We start from the raw sequence: 21,368 nt of genomic DNA on the forward strand, positions 1-21,368 counted from the left end.
GTCTGCATTTTTACTGTGAGGGTCATGAAGGATGGTACTGTAACCATCCTTCCTGAGCCCACGGCCACATGGCTGGAGGTCTCTCCTTTCTTACTGCTTTTGTCTCCTCTCTCATCACCTCTAAACCTTGGTCTGTCTTGGTTGCACCTCCCCCCGTTGCACTGTCTGCCTTCACTGCTTCTTCAGCAGATCCTTGACGAGTCATATCTTCACTGTGTCTTTTCCACACTCAAGGCAAGGCCAGAATCCTCCTCCTACCCAAAGAGAAAGAACTCAATGAAACAGAGAATTGCTGTACCTACCTGGAATGGATCAGAGTATCCAGGAGATGATAGTTCAGGAGAAGATAGGGACACACATTGCAGCTGACTGCAATATGCCCAGATTTGCCCTGCCGTGTTTTTTGTACATCACTTGGCACTCAGGCATTCTGTCACAAGCCTGTGCTCTGTGTAGGACTGAAACGCCCTCTTTTCATAGGGGCGCTACCTTGCTCCTCTGTGTGTTTTTAAGAAAATCCTCTGAAAGCTCCAAAGACGACGATGTCAAGGAGTCAGTGTCCGCCAGGGCGCAAGGAATAGAGAGCCCCTTCCCCATGACGGGTTTCGCTGCCCTCGGTGGTCTCTAATAATGGGTCATGCTGCACTTGGGCTCTACCTGCAGACACTTGTGGGGAGATAAAGAAGAGAAGCTGTCAGAAGTGCTTTTTGCACTGTTTCCCAGAACAAAGGGCACAGAAGCAGGCAGGACCATAAGCACAAGAATTTAAAGAGGATGTCAAGGTGTAGAGAGCAGTGGAAGTGTCCATTAGCATTTGCTGGAGAGATGAGTGCGGGAAAGAGAGTTGGATTGGTGGAGTCACTGAATCTGTGGGACTAAGCAAAGCAAAGAGCAGAAGAAAAGTAAGAAAGTCGAAGGACCGACTGCAGGATTTCGCTGAAGGAGAGAGGGTAAAGCAAGGAAAGAGTAACGGTTCAACAAAGAAAAGAGCGATGAGTGTTCCGAGGGAATGCTTCATGGAGCAGAGGGAGGGACGGATGAGAGGATAATTCGGGGGCAGAGCTCTGTGAAGAACCTGTCAGGCAGGGCAACAGCCTCCATGGACCTGCGCGACCATCTCAGTCGCTGCCTCCGGCCACACGGTCCCCGGCGGCCAGCCCTGAGCACTGAGCAGAACCGCGACCAGCGCCGCAGCCGAGCTGCCCGCCAACGCCGCATCCGCCGATCCGCCGACGGCGTCTTGCCACCCCCCGTCAGCCCTGTCTCTCTGCTCCAGGTGGGTCGCCTCCTCTCCGCCTGCTCTCTCTCCTCTGCCTTCCTCTCCCTCCCTCCCTGCACCGTGGAGGCCGCGGGGTTGTACCACCCCTGTTACGGTGAGGCATTTCATGGTAGAAGCACAGTCCCCAATGAAGAGCAACCAGAGAAGTGTGTTATCTATTGCCATGTGCACTGGAAAACCCAAGTCAACTCCCCAGGGTATTCATCACAGACCTGACAACAGCTCTTGTTTGGCACTCACAGTAGAACCACTACTTCCAACACTGGCTTCTCACTCAGAACATAGATGTTCTTTACCCTTCCCTGGAGAGACACAGAAGGATTAAACATGGTGTCTCTGTTTGCATTGCACAGACAAGTCTTGAGCACACACCTGGTGTTGGTGTGGGGAGATGACCCCTGAATCCGAAAAATCGGTCCGAGAAACTGCTCAGAGACTTTTTTATCTTTAAGCAGCAAGGTATTTGTTTATTCAATGTAGGAGTAAGCCAGATCATGCTGGACAAACTTACTCAAAAGCTTCACGCAAAATCAGCATTTTTATACAATCTTCAGATGTGATTAAATGTGATCAGATGTGATTACACCTATCTATGCATATTAATAATAGGTGGAGTACAGATGGAGCTCAGGCAGGGCTTTGGGCTGTTCTTCTCTTGGCTCCCCATTTCGGAGGGTTGTTCCCATCTTCCTCCCTGGGTAAGGGGCTTCAAATCATCTTCCTCAGCTTGATCCTTCTTCTCTACCATTGTTCTTGACCCCCTCACTGAAGCCTGGAAAAAACCCTGACTCCAGGCCTATTTCTCCTATTCAAATGTCTACCTGATCCTTTTATATTTCTAATTTTTTGCTTCTAGGCAAATTACATGTTCTTGTACTATTCTCTGAAGCTTTGGTCCAGTAAGGAGAACAGAACGAGCACAGATTTTTGGACGTCGATAGCTTGTTAGCAGACCCAAATTTAACTCTTTTGGGCCTGGCCTCCTGCTTCACCCCGCGCAAGTACAATTGCCATCAGCCTCCTGTGGGGGCCTTGAAGTTATGTGGGACAAAGAGTGTCTCGGTGTCACATTGCATTTACAGTAGTAAACCCTGGCAAAGCCCCTGGATGCAGCTCTGGGATGTGCTTCTGTGGACAGAGCTCCACCTGTCTATCTCTCAGGCCGTGGGGAATCTCAGATACTGGTAAAGCAGGTGGCACCCCACAAGAGCTGATGTGCATCCAGGCTCCGGGTATGTGAACACTCTGTGTGTGCGTGCAAAGGAGGAACTGTTTCTGAAAATCCTTGTGTGACTGAGCAATGAGCCCTCCCCAGGGCAACATTGACTCTTGGCCAACTGTCCATCCACCAGGAACCCAGAGGCCATTTTCCAGCTATTCCCAGTTTGTCCATACTTCTGGGGGACGGAATCCAACACTTCCCCTTGCTGAACTTCCTCTGGTTGAGGATTTCCCAAACCTCTGATTTGAGGTCTCTCTGCAGGGCCTCCCTCTTCCATGAGGCCCCATATTGCCACAATGGTCCCTTGATTCCATGGGAATCTGCAGTGTTCAGTGTTCCATGAGTTACATGAGGCCCCATATTGTCACAATGGCACTAAAATAAGAGAGGATCTCCTTTCTAAATGACTTAGTAAATGGGAAGTTTTTTCTTAGATAAAAATCCTAATCAACAAAGGAATTTAATTTCTTGGCATGGTAGCGGTCTTTTCTTTTAAGACTACAATTAGTTTTAGGAGAGAGAATGTAGATGATACATGAAAACTAATAGAGTGTATCATATGCCCATCTTCAAGAAATTAGTTTACATGCCTCAGAAAACTTGTTTAATAAGAGATTGTTCTCTTAAGAAGAAAGTCTATTATACATTGTTTAAGCAAATGGGAAGTTCTGAGACACATGTCTTAGCTGGTCCTAGAACATTTAGTTTAGTGGTCAGAGGTCGGATAGATCAATCAGAGATGCTACAAAGCCTGCTAAGCGAGAGGACCACTCTGTGAAAATGACTGCCCCACCCACAAGAAATGGATGCTAGATGGCAGACTTGCTCCAAGAATAAAATCCCAGATGCTATTTGACCCCAAAATCATAAGTATGGACTGCTTGTGAAGGGGGGTCTTTCTAGTATCACTGTATTTATATTCCGAAATTCATAGTGATTCTTTGATTCATGCATGGCAGAGCACCCCCATGAATCCCCACCTGCCATATTAAAGAAAGGTTCCATCCAATGGTTTCTGGTAATTGGGTTTAATTATTTTGTTTTATCCCTTTGATTCCATGAAGCTCCAAAGATATCCCAGGGTTTGTTTAATTCCATGAGGTCCCGCACTTTCCAATGACGTCCCTTAATTCCTTGGTTTTCTGTAGTTTCCCAGGGAACATTTGCTTCCGCGATGCAGGGCAGCGTCACGATGACCGCTTGATTCCGTGAGTCCTCCCAGTGTCCCAGCAGTCCTTTGGTTCCAAGAGACCCTGCCACGTTGCAGTGGGTTGACCTTGTCTGGATACGAGGTGCCCATCAAGCTGCTTTATCGCTGCCCTTCCCAGCCAGAGAGGAGAGACAGAAAAAGATGGAAAATGACTTCTACCTTGAGATCAGGCACCTTACTAAAGCAAAAGCCAAAGTTAGTGCATGCATCAGTGAAGAGGAAAATAAAAAGATTTATTCTCTACTTCCTGTCATCAGCCATGCCTGGCTACTTCATGGGAAGCAGGGCTTCACCACACAGAGAGGCCACTCAGAAGGTAAGTATTGTAAAAAAATGGATTCTCCCTTTCCTGTTCCTTTCCTGAGCTCTTGTAGCTGAGCTGACGCCATTTATTCTGCAATATCCCTTTGGTCCATCTGGCTCAACTGGCCTGTCTGTATCCCCTCTCATGATCTTGCCCCCAATTCAAGGGAGGAAGCTGACAATGCAGATGCTGTGCCAGCCCTGCTCAGCAGTTGCCAAAGCACTGGTGTGATTAACCCCTTTGTAGCTCCCAAGGCAAAGCACAGCACTGTGACAGCTGCAGTAAGAAAATGAACTCCAGCTCAGACATGTGGGATTGTGAAATGTCTCAGGGTTCCTTTGGTTCCACGATGCCCCCCGTGTCACCGTGATACAGCTGTCACACCTGGCAGTAGAAAAACAAATCAAAAAATTCAGAGAAAATCATCTTAAAGTCATGCTAAGCCTATCGTCTACAGTCCAGAATCTACATATGTGCGACTGCAGATACTTGGGATGAGGGTAGATGCTCAGTGGAATTCATGGGCTTTGTTCTAGGAAATCTGTCCCCAAAGTTTTCACTGCCTTTTCCTCCTTGGACACTTCCGGATGCCCAGAGGAAGCTCATGTCCAACAGCAGATCCATCTCCCAATTCCTCCTCCTGGCTGCAACTCTTGCACTTCTGCTTCTTCCTGGGCCTCTCTCTGACTGCCCTCCTGGGCAACGGCCTCATCCTCAGCGCCGTAGCCTGTCACCACCACCTGCAAACCCCCAGGGACTTCTTCCTGCCCCACCTCTCCCTCAGGCACCTGGGCTGCATCTGTACCACTGTCCCCAAAGCCATGGTCCATTCCCTCTGGAACACCAGGGGCATCTCCTACTCAGGATGAGCTGCACAGGTGTTTTTTGCTTGTTCATCTGAAGTGTAGGAGTGGGCAGGGTGGGAGCACTCAGGGCTGAGGTGGCTCCAGGCTCTGGGAGTGGAAGCAGGAGCCCAGGGAGACACTGTCCCTGCTGCAATGAACTGCCTGTGTGTGTGCGAGGGAAGGACTCGTGACTCTGAACACCCCAGTGTGTGTGAGCAGTGCATCAGTCCAGTTCAGGAGTGGACACCTCTCTGAGCCCTGACACATTTCTATGTGTGACTCCAGGAAAACCCCCACTGTGCCAGGGAGTTATCAGATCCTTTGCTGTCACCCTCCTGGCGTCCTGTGTAGTGATGAAACTAGAAAACGTGATCATCTTACCCTGTTAATTTTCTAAGAGGAGAAATGTCACTGCTGGAAAGAAGTGTCACTGAAGAGGGGAGAAGAGGGAACATCATTGTTTCCTTCAGTCTGTTCCACAGCAGGTTCCCCTGGAGCCCCAGGGACACCTGCGAGGAACCCGGGGGGGAAGAGAAAGGGTTCCCTTTGGTTCTTGCTCTGCTGCTCAGCTGGGCCAGGCTCCTGGCACACAGGGAACTCCTGGCAAGCGGGCAGCACAGCAGAGAGACAGCTCTGCCCAGGAGCAGCTCCTCTGCACAGCCCAGCAGGGCCGAGGGCACTGCCTGTAGGCATGAGAGAAGAGAAGCAAGGCAAAGGGAGGTTAAAGGCAGCAGAAAGATGGGAGGTGTTCAGCTGAGACACAACTTGGGGACACAACTTCACACTCCTCTGCAGTTAGTCTACAGGTGCAGGGCAATGTCGCCTGTGTTCCTGGAGGAATCTCCTAAAGCTACCACATCCCACAGCCTTGTGCATCTGTCAGGACTCTCCCAGTTTCTCTGTAGCACAGAAGGAGGATGTTCTCCAGGGCAGGCCTTCCCTGCAGCACCGTCAGAGGGACAGCGCAGGTGGGCTCCTTTTGCCAGGGATGGCTGCGGGGTGGGAAGGTGGGGGTGCAGCCAGGGATGCCCGGGGCTGTCCTGCAGAGCAGGGTCCCTGTGCTCCGGGGTTCTTTGTGCCAGGGCAGGGACTTTGCTGCCTGCTGGGGTCAGGTCTCATCCTGCCTGGGTAGTTGCCCACGCCTCTGCAAGGAGAAGTTGTCGGTGGGCGGCGAGAACCCCAGCAGGAGCCCAGCAGGTCTTCCTGCCATTTGATGAGTGCTGCGTGAGGTCAGGGCTGCTCACAGATCCAGATCACACCAGCACATTTCCAAGAGCACTATCAAATGGGAAGGGCAAAGCACAATTATTTGGAAGGAAAGGAGCTTTTCTGAGGCAGTGTTTTCAGTTTCCTACTCCTGAGGAATCGGGGGGTTGAGAAATGGAAAAGGAGCTCTCATGTTGGACAAGTCACTGAGACTCCTGAGCTGTAACTTGGAATGCACAGTGCTTCTGCAAGCAACTTCCTAAAGTGCTTTCGGCCTCTGCTCTGCTTTTGACAGAAGCAGCATCACTTCTGCTGGACCCATCTGTTTTTTCTTTATCTGCCCTTTTCCACCTGCAAAAAGAAAAGTTGCCCAGTCAATGCCCTGCAAACAGGCAGGTTTCTCTAAGGCCAAAGTGAGTGCACAGAGATTCGCATGGAGTGCTGACAGGGGAGTCATGAATGGATTTCTGATGTTGAGTCTACTGTTTTGAAATCAGAAAATGTGGTGTTGAAGTCATCGTTAGCCTTTGAGAGGAAAACAGGAGAAAAGTCGGACTCTCCTAGTCCCTTCCCAGACCCCCGACGATTCCCCAAAACCCCTCACAGTCGCCCCAGTCTTCCCAACCTCCCTCCCAAACCCCCAAGCTCCCCCAAACCCCTTCCCAGTTACCCCCACGACCTCCAAGCCCTTCTCAGCCTCCCCATTCCTTCCCAAAGCCCCTCCCAGTTGCCGGCCCGTCCCCCAGGCTCGGGTGAGGAGGTGGCCCAGGCTGACGGGCCCGCCCAGACAGGGGCGGTTCCAGCAGCATGTCAGGAGCCACCCCCTGCCCCGGAAGCTCCCGCCCGCCCTGGAGCCACCTCAGCTGCCCCTGCAGGGGAGAAATCCAGGCCGGAGCAGAGCAGGGGGCAGGGCCGGGCTGGGACCTCGATGGACGGGGGCACTGGGAGAGCAGGGGAGAGACCGGGATGGGCTGAGAGGGCACTGGGGGAGAGGGGAGAGACCGGGATGGGCTGAGGGGGCACTGGGAGAGCAGGGGAGACACTGGGATGGGCTGAGGGGGCACTGGGAGAGACACTGGGATGGGCTGAGGGGGCAGTGGGAGAGAGAGGGGAAAGTTTTTTGCCCTTTCCTGGGCACTTGAACACCCTCTGCACCCCCGTTCCTGGCCGTGCCGGCTGTCCTTCCCCCCCAAGCCATGAACAGGTTTTGGGGCTCCCTCGTGGGTCGCAGCCAATAGAACGGCTCTGCTGGAATGACGTCATTGCCAAATTCTGCTGGGACCCTGTCCTTGTGCCGGTGAGTCACCCGATAGAACGTCGAAACTTCCGCGGGGGCTGCCTGGAGCGGGGCGGAGGGGGAGGGGAGGGGAGAATCGCGATTGAACCCGATCTGTGTCCTCCTGCAGGTCATGGCTTTCACAGTATTCCTTTCGGTGCTTGTGCAAAGCATCATCCCCTCCCTGAAGGTGGTCGGGGAGGGGCTGCACAAGACTCAGTGAGCTTGGAGGTCTTTTCCAAGCTGAAGGACTCTTGGATTCTGTGATCGTCTGCTGGATTCAGCTGGGTCCGTGTTAGCAGCATTAGTTTGCTCCCCAAGTTTCCTCGCTGTCAGCTCTTGTGGCCTAAGGCTTGAGCTCCTTTAGCTCCTTGTGCTGAGCTGCTGATGGGAAACGAGAGGCCTCTGCGAGCAGATTCCTGGTGTTCCCTGTAGAACAGTGAGGGGGAAGGTGGTGTCAAGTGGGAAGAGGAGTACAGTTTGTGTGTGGCCTCCTATGTGACCTTGGCGCCTTTGAGGGGCTTGAAGGAGAAAAGAGCTTTGTTAAAGTGAGAAATGAAATAGTGTGTTGGTTGTGGGAATGGGAAGGGAAGAGGAACGGGGAATGGGAAGGGAAAGAGGAATGGAAAGGCATCTACTGATGCTGTCATTTGTTTGTTATGTCTGCGTCTAGCAGGGAGATTGCCAAAACCAGTACACAGTTGAAAGCTGAACAAAACAACATTTATTCCAAAGAAAGTAGCAAACAAAATGAGAAACCTAGAGACAGAAAAGAGAAAGGAAACAAGCCCCCAAGACAACCCCCCAGTGACTCAAGTGTTACTTACCAGGTTGTCTTACCGATCCCAGAATGCTTAGAATTCCCCATAGCAGAAGCTGCATCCTCATTATCCTCAATGAGCCAATTGAGGAAAGCTGGGAGACTGTAGAAACATCAGTTGAACTTCAAAGTCTCCTGGTTTCTGTCTCTCCTCATACTTAGAATCATGGTTCTGCCCTGTTTTCAGCCCTACCTCACAACTGACAGCCCAATTCCCAAAACTGCATACGGACAAAGATTCTTCCCAGACCAGAGGTGCCAGCACAGAAAGCTCTTGCTGCCTATGGAGTGCCCAGGCTGACAAACCAACTGAACCAGAAAGCCAAATCTTCCAGGTTTCCTTTCCTGGTGATAAAGGGTGTTGTTTCATGTTTTCAGAGCTGCTTCCCAAATGCCAGCCCGAATCCCATAATTGCACACGAACAAAGATTACTCTCAGAACAAGGTGCCAGCACAGAAAGCTCTTGGTGCCCATAGAGTGCACTGGCTGAACCACAAACTGCATCACAAAGCCAAACCTTCCAGTCTTTCTTGCCTGGCGTAATGGCTGTTGTTTTCATTTTTTCAGATCTGCCTCCCAAATACCAGCCCAAATCCCAAAATTGCATACAAACAAAGATTCCTCCCAAAACAAAGGTGCCAGCACAGAAAGCTCTTACTGCTCATAGATTGCCAAACCTGGCCCACCAAGTGCACCACAAAGCCAAAGCTTCCAGGCTTTGTTTCCTGGGGATAAGGACTGTTGTTTCCTGTTTTCAGCCCTGCCTCTCAACTGACAGCCTGACTCCCAAAGTTGCATACGGACGATGATTCCTCTCACACCAAAGGTACTTGCACGGGAAGCTCTTGCTGCCAATAGAGTACCCAGGCTGACAAACCAACCGGATCATCAAGCAAAACCTTGCGGGTTTTCTTTCCTGGGGATAAGGGCTGTTGTTTCCTGTTTTCAGACCTGCCTCCCAGCTGACAGCCTGACTCTCAAAATTGCATACAAACAAAGATTCCTCCCACACCAAAGGTGCCAGCACAGAAAGCTCTTGCTGATCATGGAGTCTCCAGGCTTGCCCAACAACTGCACCAAAAGGCCAAAGCTTCCAGTCTTTCTTTCCTGGGGATAAGGGCTGTTGTTTCCTGCTTTCAGACGTTCCTCCCAGCTGCCAGCCCAACCCCAAAATTGCATACAGATGAAGATTCCTCCCAGAAAAAAGGTGCCAGCACAGAAAGCTCTTGCTGCCCATAGAGTGCCCAGACTGACCCACCAAGTACACAAGAAAGCCAAAGCTTCCAGTCTTTCTTGCCTGGTGAAATGACTGTTCTTTCATTTTTCAGACCTACCTCCCAAATGCCAGCCCGACTCCCAGAATTGCATACAAACAAAGATTCCTCCCAAACCACAGGTGGGGAGAACAGCACAGAAAGATCTTGTTGTTAATGGAGTGGCAAGCCTGGCCCATCAATGGCACCAGAAAACCAAAGCTTCCAGTCTTTCTTTCCTGGGGATAAGGGCTGGTGTTTCCTGTTTACAGCCCCACCAACCAGCTGCCAGCCCTACCCCCAAAATTGCATAAAAAAAAAGATACCTCACAGACGAAAGTTGCCAGCACAGAAAACTTTTGCTTCTCATGGAGTGCTCAGCGTGGCCCACCAACTGCACCACAGAACCAAAGCTCCAAGGCTTTCTTTCCTGGCCAGAAGGGTTGTTGTTTCCTGTTTTCAGCCCTGCCTCCCGAGGGCCAGCCAGTCTCCCAAAATTGCATATGGACTAAGATTGCTCCCACACGAAAAAAGGTGGCAGCACAGAAAACTCTTGCTGCTCATGGAGTCCCCAGGCTGACACACCAACTGCACCACAAAGCCAAAACTTCCAGTCTTTCTTTCTTTTGGATAAGGGCTGGTGTTTCCTATTTTCAACCCCACATCCCAACTGCAAGCTCATCTCCCAAAATTGCATATGGACTGAAATTCCTGCCACACGAAAAAAGGTGGCAGCACAGAAAGCTCTTGCTGCTCGTGGTGTCCCCAGGTGGACACACCAACTGCACTACAAAGCCAAAGCTTCCAGTCTTTCTTTCCTCGCCAGAAGGGCTGTTGTTTCCCGTTTTCAACTCTGCCTCCCAACTGCCAGCCCTACCCCCAATACTGCATACGGACGAAGATCTTTCCCACACCAATGGTGCCAGCACAGAAAGCTTTTGCTGCCCAAGGAGTTTCCAGGCTGACAAACCCAGTGTAACAAAAAGCACAAGCTTCCAGGCTTTCTTTCCTGGCCATAAGGGCTGTTACTTCCTATTTTCAGCCCTGCCTCTCAACTCCCAGCCCTACTCCCAAAATTGCATACGCACAAAGATTCCTCCCGCACCAATGGTGCCAGCACAGAAAGCTCTTGCTGCCCAAGGAGTTTCCACGCTGAGAAACCAACTGCACCACAAAGCCAAAGCTTCCAATCTTTCTTTCCTAGGGATAAGGGCTGCTGTTTCCAGTTTTCAGTCCTGCCTCCCACATACCAGACAGACCCCTAAAATTGCATACGGACGAAGATTCCTCCCACACCCAAGGTCCCAGCACAGAAAACTCTTGCTGACCATGGGGTCTCCAGGCTGACAAACACACTGCAACAAAAAACCAATGTGTCCAGTCCTTCTTTCCTGGGGATAAGGGCTGTTGTTTCCTGTTTTCAGCCCTGCCTCCCAACTGCCTGTTATCCATAATATTGTGTTAAGATCCTTTTTTTTTTGGTATCCCTTTTTCACTAGTTAATACTGTATTAAATGCTGTTCGTAGTATTTGTTTTAATGCCACCCGATAAGATAGTTATTTTTTACCCCTTTTTTTTTCCTCTTTTAGTTTTTAATCCCTCTTGTTAAGTTTATTACTAGTATTATTATTCTCACTGTAATAAAAGATATTTTGTGTGCTTGAGTATTTTTGGCACTTGTCTTTATTCTGGACATGTATCCGAACGTACTGCTACAAAGGAAGGTGCCAGCACAGAAAGCTCTTGCTTCTCATGGAGTGCTCAGGCTACCATACCAATTGCACCACAAAGCCAAAGTTTCCAGTCTTTCTTTCCTGGCGATAAGGGCTGTTGTTTCCTCTTTTCAGCCCTTCCTCCCAAATACCAGCCAGACTCCCAAAACTGCATACGGACAAAGATTTCTCCCACACCAAAGGTGCTAACATGGAAAGCTCTTGCTTCCCAAAGAGTCTCTGTACTGACAAACCCACTGCACCACAAAGCAAAAGTTTACAGGCTTTCTTTCCTGGCAATAAGGGCTGTTGTTTTCTCTTTTCAGCCCCACCTCCCAAATGCCAACCTGACTCTGAAAATTGCATATGGAAGAAGATTCCTCCCACATCAAGGTGCCAACACAGAGTCCCCAGGTTGAATAATCAAATGCACCAGAAAGCCAAAGTTTCCAGTCTTTCTTTCTTGACCATAAGGGCTGTTATTTCCTGTTTTCAGCCATGCCTCCTAACTGCCAGCCCAACTCCCAAAATTCCATACCGACGAAGATTCCTCCAACACTGTAAGGGGGGTACTTTTGAATTAGATGATCAATGAAGCATAGAAGCGTGATAACGGAATCATATTAGGATGTGAAACCAGCTAGAGTATGGTACAATGCAACTTCATGGCACAAGCTAATTGTAAGTTCCATTGTGCTTTTTAGCAAGTCAGCCTGATATCCCCTATTATCAGAGCTGAGTTCTTCCTTGGTTTTGCTACATATTGCAAGATAGATACATCTACCCTTGAAACACAATGGTAGAGGTCACACACAGGGGTGAGAAAGATGATGATGGGAGGAAGATTATGTGGGCAGGGGTCGCTCGCCCCTTGCCCTACAAGTAGGGCATGCGCAGACTGCTGCCATGAGGTAATGATCAGGTGGTGTTTGGCTGCCATTCAGGCATCACCTTATACTGGGTACTGGCCCTACGTAGTGTAATGTGGAACTGATAAAAATGGGGTGTCGGAGCTGCTGAGTTGAGCGATACTCATCCTACCACCGAGACTGTGTTGCTCCACGGGGACGCCCGCTAAGCATGGGTACCGACCAGCTGCTGCAGATCCTGACAGCCCTGGCCTGTCTGTGTGGGTAAGCACAGTTTATTGACAGGAAGCAACTGAGAGAAGAAACTTTTTAATATCCTTTTAGTGTTCCTTTAATTCCCCTTTTATGTTTATAGTATTTTTCCTTTAGTTTCCCTTTTTACTAACCAGTATCGTGTTATCCATAATATTGTGTTAAGATCCTTTCTTGGTATCCCTTTTCACTAGTTAATACTGTATTAAATGCTGTGCATAGTATTTGTTTTAATGCCACCCGATAAGGTAGTTCTTTGTATCTGTGCTGGTTTAAAAGTTAACCAGCAGGGAGAATGAACTCAACTCAAAGGAGAGATTATAAGTCAGAATAACAATTTATTAAAATAATACAGTAAGTACAATAATACAAACAAACAATTGGTCTCAACCCACAAAAACCCAAATGTATAACCCAGTGCCCTGGGACATGAACAAAGTGGTGTTCCTTGGGCCCTGTTTGAGTCCAAAGTAAAGGGAGAGGGGAAGAACCTGCTGGTGGGAGAGCTGCTGCAGTCTGGCCAGAACTGGTGATCGCAGTCCAGTGGTGGTCTAAGTCTGGTTGAGAGCGATGAGATGCAGCCGTCCTCTGGATCCCACGAGTGGGTTGAAAAATGTTCCAAAACTCCAAGATTATATATCCTCCAGTTCAGGCAGGAATGTTCAGTGCTCCCCTCAGGGCAGGGAGTTCCACAAAGGGTGTGAGGACAGAAACATCCTCCTATCTCACAGGCCTCTTAACACCTAGTTTATAGCCTGAGGAGTCAGGCTCTATGGGCAGAGGGTGCGAATAGTCTATTGACAACAATAGTCTAGTTTCTGGGAAATGACATGGAAGGCTATAGAATACAGTTTTGGGTTACACCCACCATGATGAACTGATCTCAGCTGTCCTAACTAGGACAGTATCCTTTTTTAGTTTTTGATTCCTCTTGCTAAGTTTATTACTATTATTATTATTCTCACTGTAATAAAAGACATTTTGTGTGTTTGAGTATTTCTGGCACTTGTCTTTATTCCAGACATGTATCCAAACGAACTGCTACATAAATTGGCATAGTCGGCAGGATACATGGAGGAAATAGCAGTGCCCTCCAGGGAATTCGTTGGTGGAGTGCTCAGCTGACGTGTCCCTGTGTATTGGTGGGAGATCTTCAGGTGGAGTGCACAGCCTGGAGAGCCGCGTCCTCGTGTGTGTTGTGTTAAAAGGGAGATTCTCAGGTGGAGAGCATAGCCTGGGAAGCCGCGTCCCTGTGTGTGTGGTGAACTCTGTGTGGGTGCCGTGAGTACCAGTGTCTGGGTTCATATCTTATGCTTGTTTTACTTTGTTTTAAAGTAGTTTTTGTTGTACTTGTTGATTAAGTTACTATATGGGTGGCAATGCGTGTGTTTTATATGCTTTGGGTTTTTTTTTGCATATGGGAGGTAGTTCTGAGCAATTAACTGTGAGTAGATCACACTTCTTGAGACCTAGAATTAAGATTTGTCCTTTTTTGCAACTGTTGTTTATATGTACGACTGCGTTTTATTAATTGTAATAAATATATCTTTGGACCTAGAGGCAGCCAGGAGATAAGGCTAGATCGGACTTTAAATTTTTATTGTATTCGGTGTGGAGCGAATCAAAGCTTAGAAGATACTCAGTGGATTAGGTTTTATTGTTGTTTCACTCATAGATATGTCTTTCTAAGGATTCATTCAGTTATTGTAGAGTGTGTATTTTGTGGTTGGTATATAAAGATTTTAGATTTAATGTGTATGTGTAGTTAGGTTTCTTTGTGATGTAAGAACTATTGTTTGTGGATTGGTGTGTCTCATTGTGTTTAGCTTGAAAATTGAGAATCTTTTGTCATTGTATTGTTAGTGAGAACATTAGTAGATTAAGATGAAAAAGTGGTTAGGAGGGTCAGCCGCAGGCGGCAATGAACCCGAGAAAGCTCCTCCCTGTGAATTAATAGAATTGGGGCAGGAGCCATGGATTACTTTGTGGAGTAAGTGGGAAGCATGTACAAAGATTCCTCTTCAGTATTGGGGGGCAGCAGACCCCGACGGAGGTATTGCAATACTGGGAGCAGTTTGCCCCTACTGCCAAATCAAGCAGTCATCTGGAACAGGCTGGACGAATGGGGGGGTGCACTGCTTACTGCATAAAAGTTAACTGTGGAAAAATGCAAAAAACTGCAGGAGCAACTGAATGCTCTAAGAGCCACTCAGTTGGTACAACGCCAGACTTTACTTGACCTTCAGGTTGAAAAGAACAGGGCAGAAGATAAATGTGCTACTTTAGCTGAGAAATATGCTGTGAGAACCATTCAACTCAGAGAAAAGAAAATAGACCGAAGTGATCAGGGGCCACGGGTGCGAGCTATAGTCACTTCCCCTGATTGGGATCCAGAGAAGTGGGATGGTAACATATGGAGTAATAGTGATGATTCTGATGAGGACAATTTTATAGAAAATTCAGAGAAGTTATCAACAGCAGATAAGCTGGCACATAGAATAAGGGCAGCCCCTGCTGTACGGCGGAAGGCTGTGATAGATAACCAGGGTAACTGAGTGAGGCAGGATGAAGTTGCTGATTTCTCCCCAGAGGATATTAAAAATCTTTTATCCAAATATTCTCAGCAACCTCGGGAACGAGCACAAATGTGGATGGTTAGATTAATGGAGCAAGGGGTTGACTCTGTGATAATAGACGAAGTTGATGCCACGAAGTTTTTAGGGTTAACTAATGATGTATATGTACAAAATGCCCTTCGGCGTTTAAGACGAACACCAGGAGTTGATAGAACTTTGGTTTCAGTTATTGCTGAAGGTCTCAGTGACCGTTTTACTAATGATGGATCATGGCAGGATGGAAGTTCATCCTGGGTAACTCTTCATCAAGCAATCAAGATATTAAAGGGGGAAGGGATGAAAGTAGTTATTGAACTGCAGAGCCCTGAACTTTACATGCAACAGCCTCTAATTCCAGTAATGCGAAACAAATTGTTAGAAGGCTGTCCTGTACCCTGGAAACCATACATTATCCCACTGTTAGTGTCTAATGCGGGGGCTCCCATTGAAGAGATCATAGAGAGATTGCAGCAACTTGGTGACCTTCCAGGCCTTCCCCCCACTGATAAGCCAGCTGACCATGAAAATAGGCGGGACAATAATGAAAGACGGAGAGGACGGGAAGGAGGAAAAGGGGAACGAACTAAGTTATTTCAGGATTTACTTAAAAAAGGTGTTCCCAAAGAAGATATTGATGGGCAGCCAACAGGAGCCTTACGTAGGTTAGCCCGACAGCACCAAATCAGAACTGCACAGGAAAAACTGCACAGAACAGTTGTATCCTTGGGTCGAGATGCAAGAGACAGTCAGTCGATTCCGTAACCCAAGATCAGAAATTTTAGAAGTTGAACCAACAAAGGCTAGTACTCCTCTGTGCGAGGAGCATTATAAACTTGAATAGGGGTGTGGCCAAGCACCAGTGCAGTCCCCCGCTGTTTGCCGTGTTCGTAAGGATCAACGACCTTATACCACTTGTACAATACATTGGTCTACTAAGAACAAGCAAACTGTGCTAGCATTAGTTGACACTGGGGCGGAGGTCTCTATTATTCACGGCAATCCTAACAAACATAAGGGGGACCCAGCACCTATATGGGGTCTTGGGGAACAAGCAGTTTTGGGACGTATGCTTGAAATAACATTACAGATAGCAGATTATCCACCAAAACCTTACAGAGTAATGGTAGCAAGAATATTTGAATACATCATAGGGATTGATGTTATTAGAGGAATGGACTTATGGATTGCCAACACCCTGTGGTCATTTGGGTCCATGCAGTGGCGTATTTGAGCAATTCAAGTGGGGAAGATACAGGAAGAGGCAAACATTCCTATTTGTACACAGATTGTTAATCTTAAACAGTACAAGATTCCAGGTGGGGATGAGGAAATTCAGACAACAATCCAAGAACTACTTGAGGCACAACTAGTGAGGTACACTCATTCTCCATTTAACTCTCCCATATGGCCTGTGAGAAAATCGGATGGGTCATGGCGAATGACCGTAGATTACAGAGGAGTTAACAAAGTCACTCCACCAATTACATCTGCTGTACCCGCTGTTACAGACTTGGTTCATGAAATTCAAAAGCATTCAGGTGATTGGTATGCAGTAATAGATGTGGCTAACGCCTTTTTCACCATTCCTATACCACAAGCAGCACAGGATCAATTTGCTTTTACCTGGAAGGGTATTCAGTACACCTTCACACGACTTCCACAGGGATACAAACACAGTCCAACCTATTGTCACCAGGTCATACATTGAACCCTGAAACAGTTTCCAAATTTGAACCCCTCAGTCCAGATAGTCCAGTATGTAGATGACATACTAATTCATGGCAATACAGAACATGAGACAGGTGACGTCCTTGAGAAAGTAGTGGACACACTGAAAAAAGATGGGTGGGCTGTCAACCCTAAAAAGATACAGGGACCAGCTATGAGTGTAAAGTATCTTGGAATAACCTGGCATACTGGGAAACGGGAAGTACCAGAACAGATAAGGCAGGTCATAAAGGAATGGCCAACACCCACAACTAAACGAGAAACGCAGCAATTTCTGGGAGCCGTTGGGTTTTGGCGGTCATACTTACCAGGGTTAGCTATTTTATTGAAACCACTGCACAAAGTGACAAGGAAAAAAACTGCGTTTGAATGGGGTAGTGAGCAACAGACAGCATTTGAGGGAGCCAAAAATCTGATACAAGAGTACATGGAATTGTACCCCATTCAGGCAGGGCCCATTGAATTACAAGTGTCAGTAGAACAAGATGTTGCCCTATGGAGTTTGTGGCAACTACAAGATGGGCGATGCAGGCCACTTGGATTTTGGTCCCGACAATTTCGGGGGGCAGAGGAAAAATACACTCCTTTCGAAAAACAGTTAGCTGCTGTGTACTGGGGACTGCTAGACACAGAGGATCGGACAGCAGGACATGAGGTAATAGTTAGGACTCCATCTCCAGTAGTATCCTGGACTCTAGGACCTACGGCAACTAACAAAATCAGTAGTGCACAAGAGCAGACAATAGTAAAGATGAGGTGGTACATTCAGGAACGAGCAAAAGCTGGAACTCGAAACTTACACACACTGCATGAGCAAGTAAGCAGTAGTGTCGAGGATGCCAGTCTTCAAGAAAAAGAAAAACAGTTTATGCAAAACATACAGCTAGGAAGGTGGGGAGTGCCATATGAAAATTTGTCAGATGAACAGAAACACAATGCCTGGTTCACAGATGGTGGTGGTACCCATCAAGGAAAGTGGACTGCAGTTGCAATCAATCCCATGACAGGTACACGCCTGGTCACTACAGGGGAGTCAGGTAGTAGCCAACTAGCTGAGTTAGTTGCAGTATGGCAAGCCTTGGAGGCAACACCTCCAAACACTATATGTTATGTGTATACTGATTCATGGGCCGTAGCTCAGGGGTTAGTTCATTGGTTACCCATTTGGGAAAAGGCGCAGTGGAAAATTGGAAGCAAAACAGTTTGGGGACAACAATGGTGGGAGAAAATTTATGTCTCATTGCAAAGCCGGGATGTGTGGGTATATCATGTGGATGCTCACACCAGTAACACCAGTCCCACACATATCGGTAATCAATTAGCAGACAAATTTACTAAACAAGTAAGGACTGTAAACAGTAGTGAAGAAATAGCATTGGCACTGTGGGTCCATGAAAAAGCGGGGCATGGAGGAAGAGATGCCACAATTTACTGGGGAAAACAGAGAGGAGTACATTTGTCTGCTACCATTGTGTCTGACGTAATACAGAAATGCTCAGTTTGTCAGACAATCAAACAGCAGGCGTTAAAAGTAATTCCCCTAGGATCCCTGAAAAAGGGAACAAATAGTGCAGACATATGGCAATTAGACTTTATTGGACCATTACCTGAACACCGAAGGCAGCGATATGTCTGTACCGCAGTAGATACATACTCTGGAGTTCTTGTAGCTATTCCCAGCCGGTATGCAAATGCATTTACTACTGTTAGAATGTTAGATACCATTGAGACCTATTATGGGACTCCAGTAGAAGTACAAACAGATAATGGGTTACACTTTAAAAACCATCTGGTATAGAAATGGGCAGATGAGTGGCAAGTGCATTGGGTGTGGCACCTACCTTATCACCCTCAGGGGGCTGGACTGATTGAGCGTATGAATGGGTTGCTCAAACAACAACTGAAATGATTGGGAGAAGGAAAATTCACGTGGTGGGTGGATCATATAACAGAAGCAGTACAAGTTTTGAATAACCGAGCACTTACCCCCACCACAACTCCCTTGCTCCTAATGAAAAGAGAAACTCCCACAGTGTGTAAAGTAAATATTAATGCAAAGGTATCTTACCAAGCAGGTGACCAGTATGGTATAGTGGGTGGAGCTACAGTTTTGGAACTCAGCAACAAAACTTCACACAGTTATGGGCCACAAGAAGTTAAGTGGGAGCGACCTGATTGTCAGCTAAAGGTTCCATCAGTACCTCTTGTGAAATTACTTACTTTAACTCCATAAGCAGTAACCAAAGGGTTAACATTGTTAAATCCAGTACAAGAGGGTCATAAGGCAGTGTTGCTGGGTATCAAAAACACTGTTAACCATACTGTTGTGTTACACCCTGGCCCACTATGCTCGTTAGTATATGTTGCATCCATACCTCCAACACCCTCTGTGGCAGTTGGAGGTATAGGACACAGAGTATGGTATACCCCTCCAGGACAGAGTCCTGTAGCAGCTGAAATTATTGCTACTGACCAGTCACATGCTGTTACTATTGCAGTGCCTGGAAATCCTGAATGGTTCCGAGTGCCATTAGAACAACTGCGACGACAGGACTAAATATAAAAAGGGGGGGGGGAGGCCCCCTAACTTTTTTTCTGTTTTATTGTAGATATCAGCTATGCTTTGCTTCTTTGCTGACTTCTGTTTCAGATGTCTATGTGTGGACCACCTTGGCCAATGTGACGAAGACAGACGTGATATGTGTGTCCATGGTAACTCCCATGAGTCCTTTTCGCACCTGTCTGGTTGGAGTACCTATCGATAACTAGGTGGGGAACTCTATATAATGAGGCAGTGTTAGCAAACTGTACACATCCAGGAACTCAACAACCTCTCTGGTGGTGCCAGGCATCGTGGCGAACTAAAAACGGAAAGGACGCTACTTGGTATATTAAGTCTTTAGCATACATGCATAATTTTCCTGCTTTACCCATTCAACCACAAGAGTTGGACATCTTAGGGACATTAACTTCAACTCGATGCTTCTACCTAAACTATACGTCAGGTACCAAGGTTAATGAAGGAGGAGCTGACATTTTTCCTAGAGATATATACCAGAACGCATCAGCTTGGTGCAATGAGACCTTGCAAAAACGATTTATTCCTGGATCTGATGCAATAGGTCTCCCAAATGATCTGTTTCTCATTTGTGGACAAAGAGCATGGAAAGATATTCCGGAAAAGGCTGTAGGAGGCCCTTGTACCTTTGGACAATTAACCTTTTTTTCATCCTCGCAGCGTAACCTTGCCTAAACTAAGAAGACGCAGACGTAGCACACGGCGGTTTACTCCGGACTGTAACTCTGATGTAGAGTTTTGGAATAAGGCTGAAAGAATAACTGCTAGTATAATATCTCAGATAGGGACTGCTCATGCTTTGGCTTCTCTAAATAAACTAGGACGCTGGTTGGCTAAAGAAACTAATGCTACTTCTGCTGCTTTGAGTGCATTACTCACAGATGTAGACTCTGTTAGACATGAAAGTTTACAAAATAGAGCTGCTATTGATTTTTTGTTGTTAGCCCAGAGACATGGTTGTCAAGATTTTGAGGGCATGTGTTGCATGAATTTAAGTGATCATTCTGAATCTGTCCATGCTAGCAGCCAGAAATTAAAAGCCCTTACTCAACAATTACATGTTCATGATGAATGGAACCTCTTTGGTGATTGGAAATGGGGATGGCCCTGGTTACGAAAAGCGCTGATAGGTTTGTCAATAGTTGGATGCACAATAACATGCATATTGTGTATGATTCCCTGTATACTAACATGCGTACGTCAAATGATAAACACCAAGCTAAATGCATTACAATCTCGAGTAGTTTGTTATCACCCTCTTGCTATCATTGATCACACGGTGGTATGTAAGGGGGGTACTTTTGAATTAGATGATCAATGAAGCATAGAGGCGTGATAACGGAATCATATTAGGATGCGAAACCAGCTAGAGTATGGTACAATGCAACTTCATGGCACAAGCTAATTGTAAGGTCCATTGTGCCTTTTAGCAAGTCAACCTGATATCCCCTATTATCAGAGCTGAGTTCTTCCTTGGTTTTGCTACATATTGCAAGATAGATACATCTACCCTTGAAACACAATGGTAGAGGTCACACATAGGGGTGAGAAAGATGATGATGGGAGGAAGATTATGTGGGCAGGGGTCGCTCACCCCTTGCCCTACAAGTAGGGCATACGCAGACTGCTGCCATGAGGTAATGATCAGGCGGTGTTTGGCTACCATTCAGGCATCACCTTATACTGCGTACTGGCCCTACGTAGTGTAATGTGAAACTGATAAAATGGGGTGTCAGGACTGCTGGGGTGAGCAATCCTCATCCTACCACCGAGACTGTGTTGCTCCACGGGGACGCCCGCTAAGCATGGGTACCGACCAGCTGCTGCAGATCCTGACAGCCCTGGCCTGTCTGTGTGGGTAAGCACAGTTTATTGACAGGAAGCAACTGAGAGAAGAAACTTTTTAATATCCTTTTAGTGTTCCTTTAATTCCCCTTTTATGTATATAGTATTTTTCCTTTAGTTTCCCTTTTTACTAACCAGTATCGTGTTATCCATAATATTGTGTTAAGATCCTTTCTTGGTATCCCTTTTCACTAGTTAATACTGTATTAAATGCTGTTCGTAGTATTTGTTTTAATGCCACCCGATAAGGTAGTTATTTTGTATCCTTTTTTAGTTTTTGATTCCTCTTGCTAAGTTTATTACTATTATTATTATTCTCACTGTAATAAAAGATATTTTGTGTGTTTGAGTA

The sequence above is a fragment of the Manacus candei genome, unplaced genomic scaffold (assembly GCF_025592945.1).
Source record: "Manacus candei isolate 608988 ecotype Guabito, Panama unplaced genomic scaffold, ASM2559294v1 h1tg000065l, whole genome shotgun sequence".
Lineage (NCBI taxonomy): Eukaryota > Metazoa > Chordata > Aves > Passeriformes > Pipridae > Manacus > Manacus candei.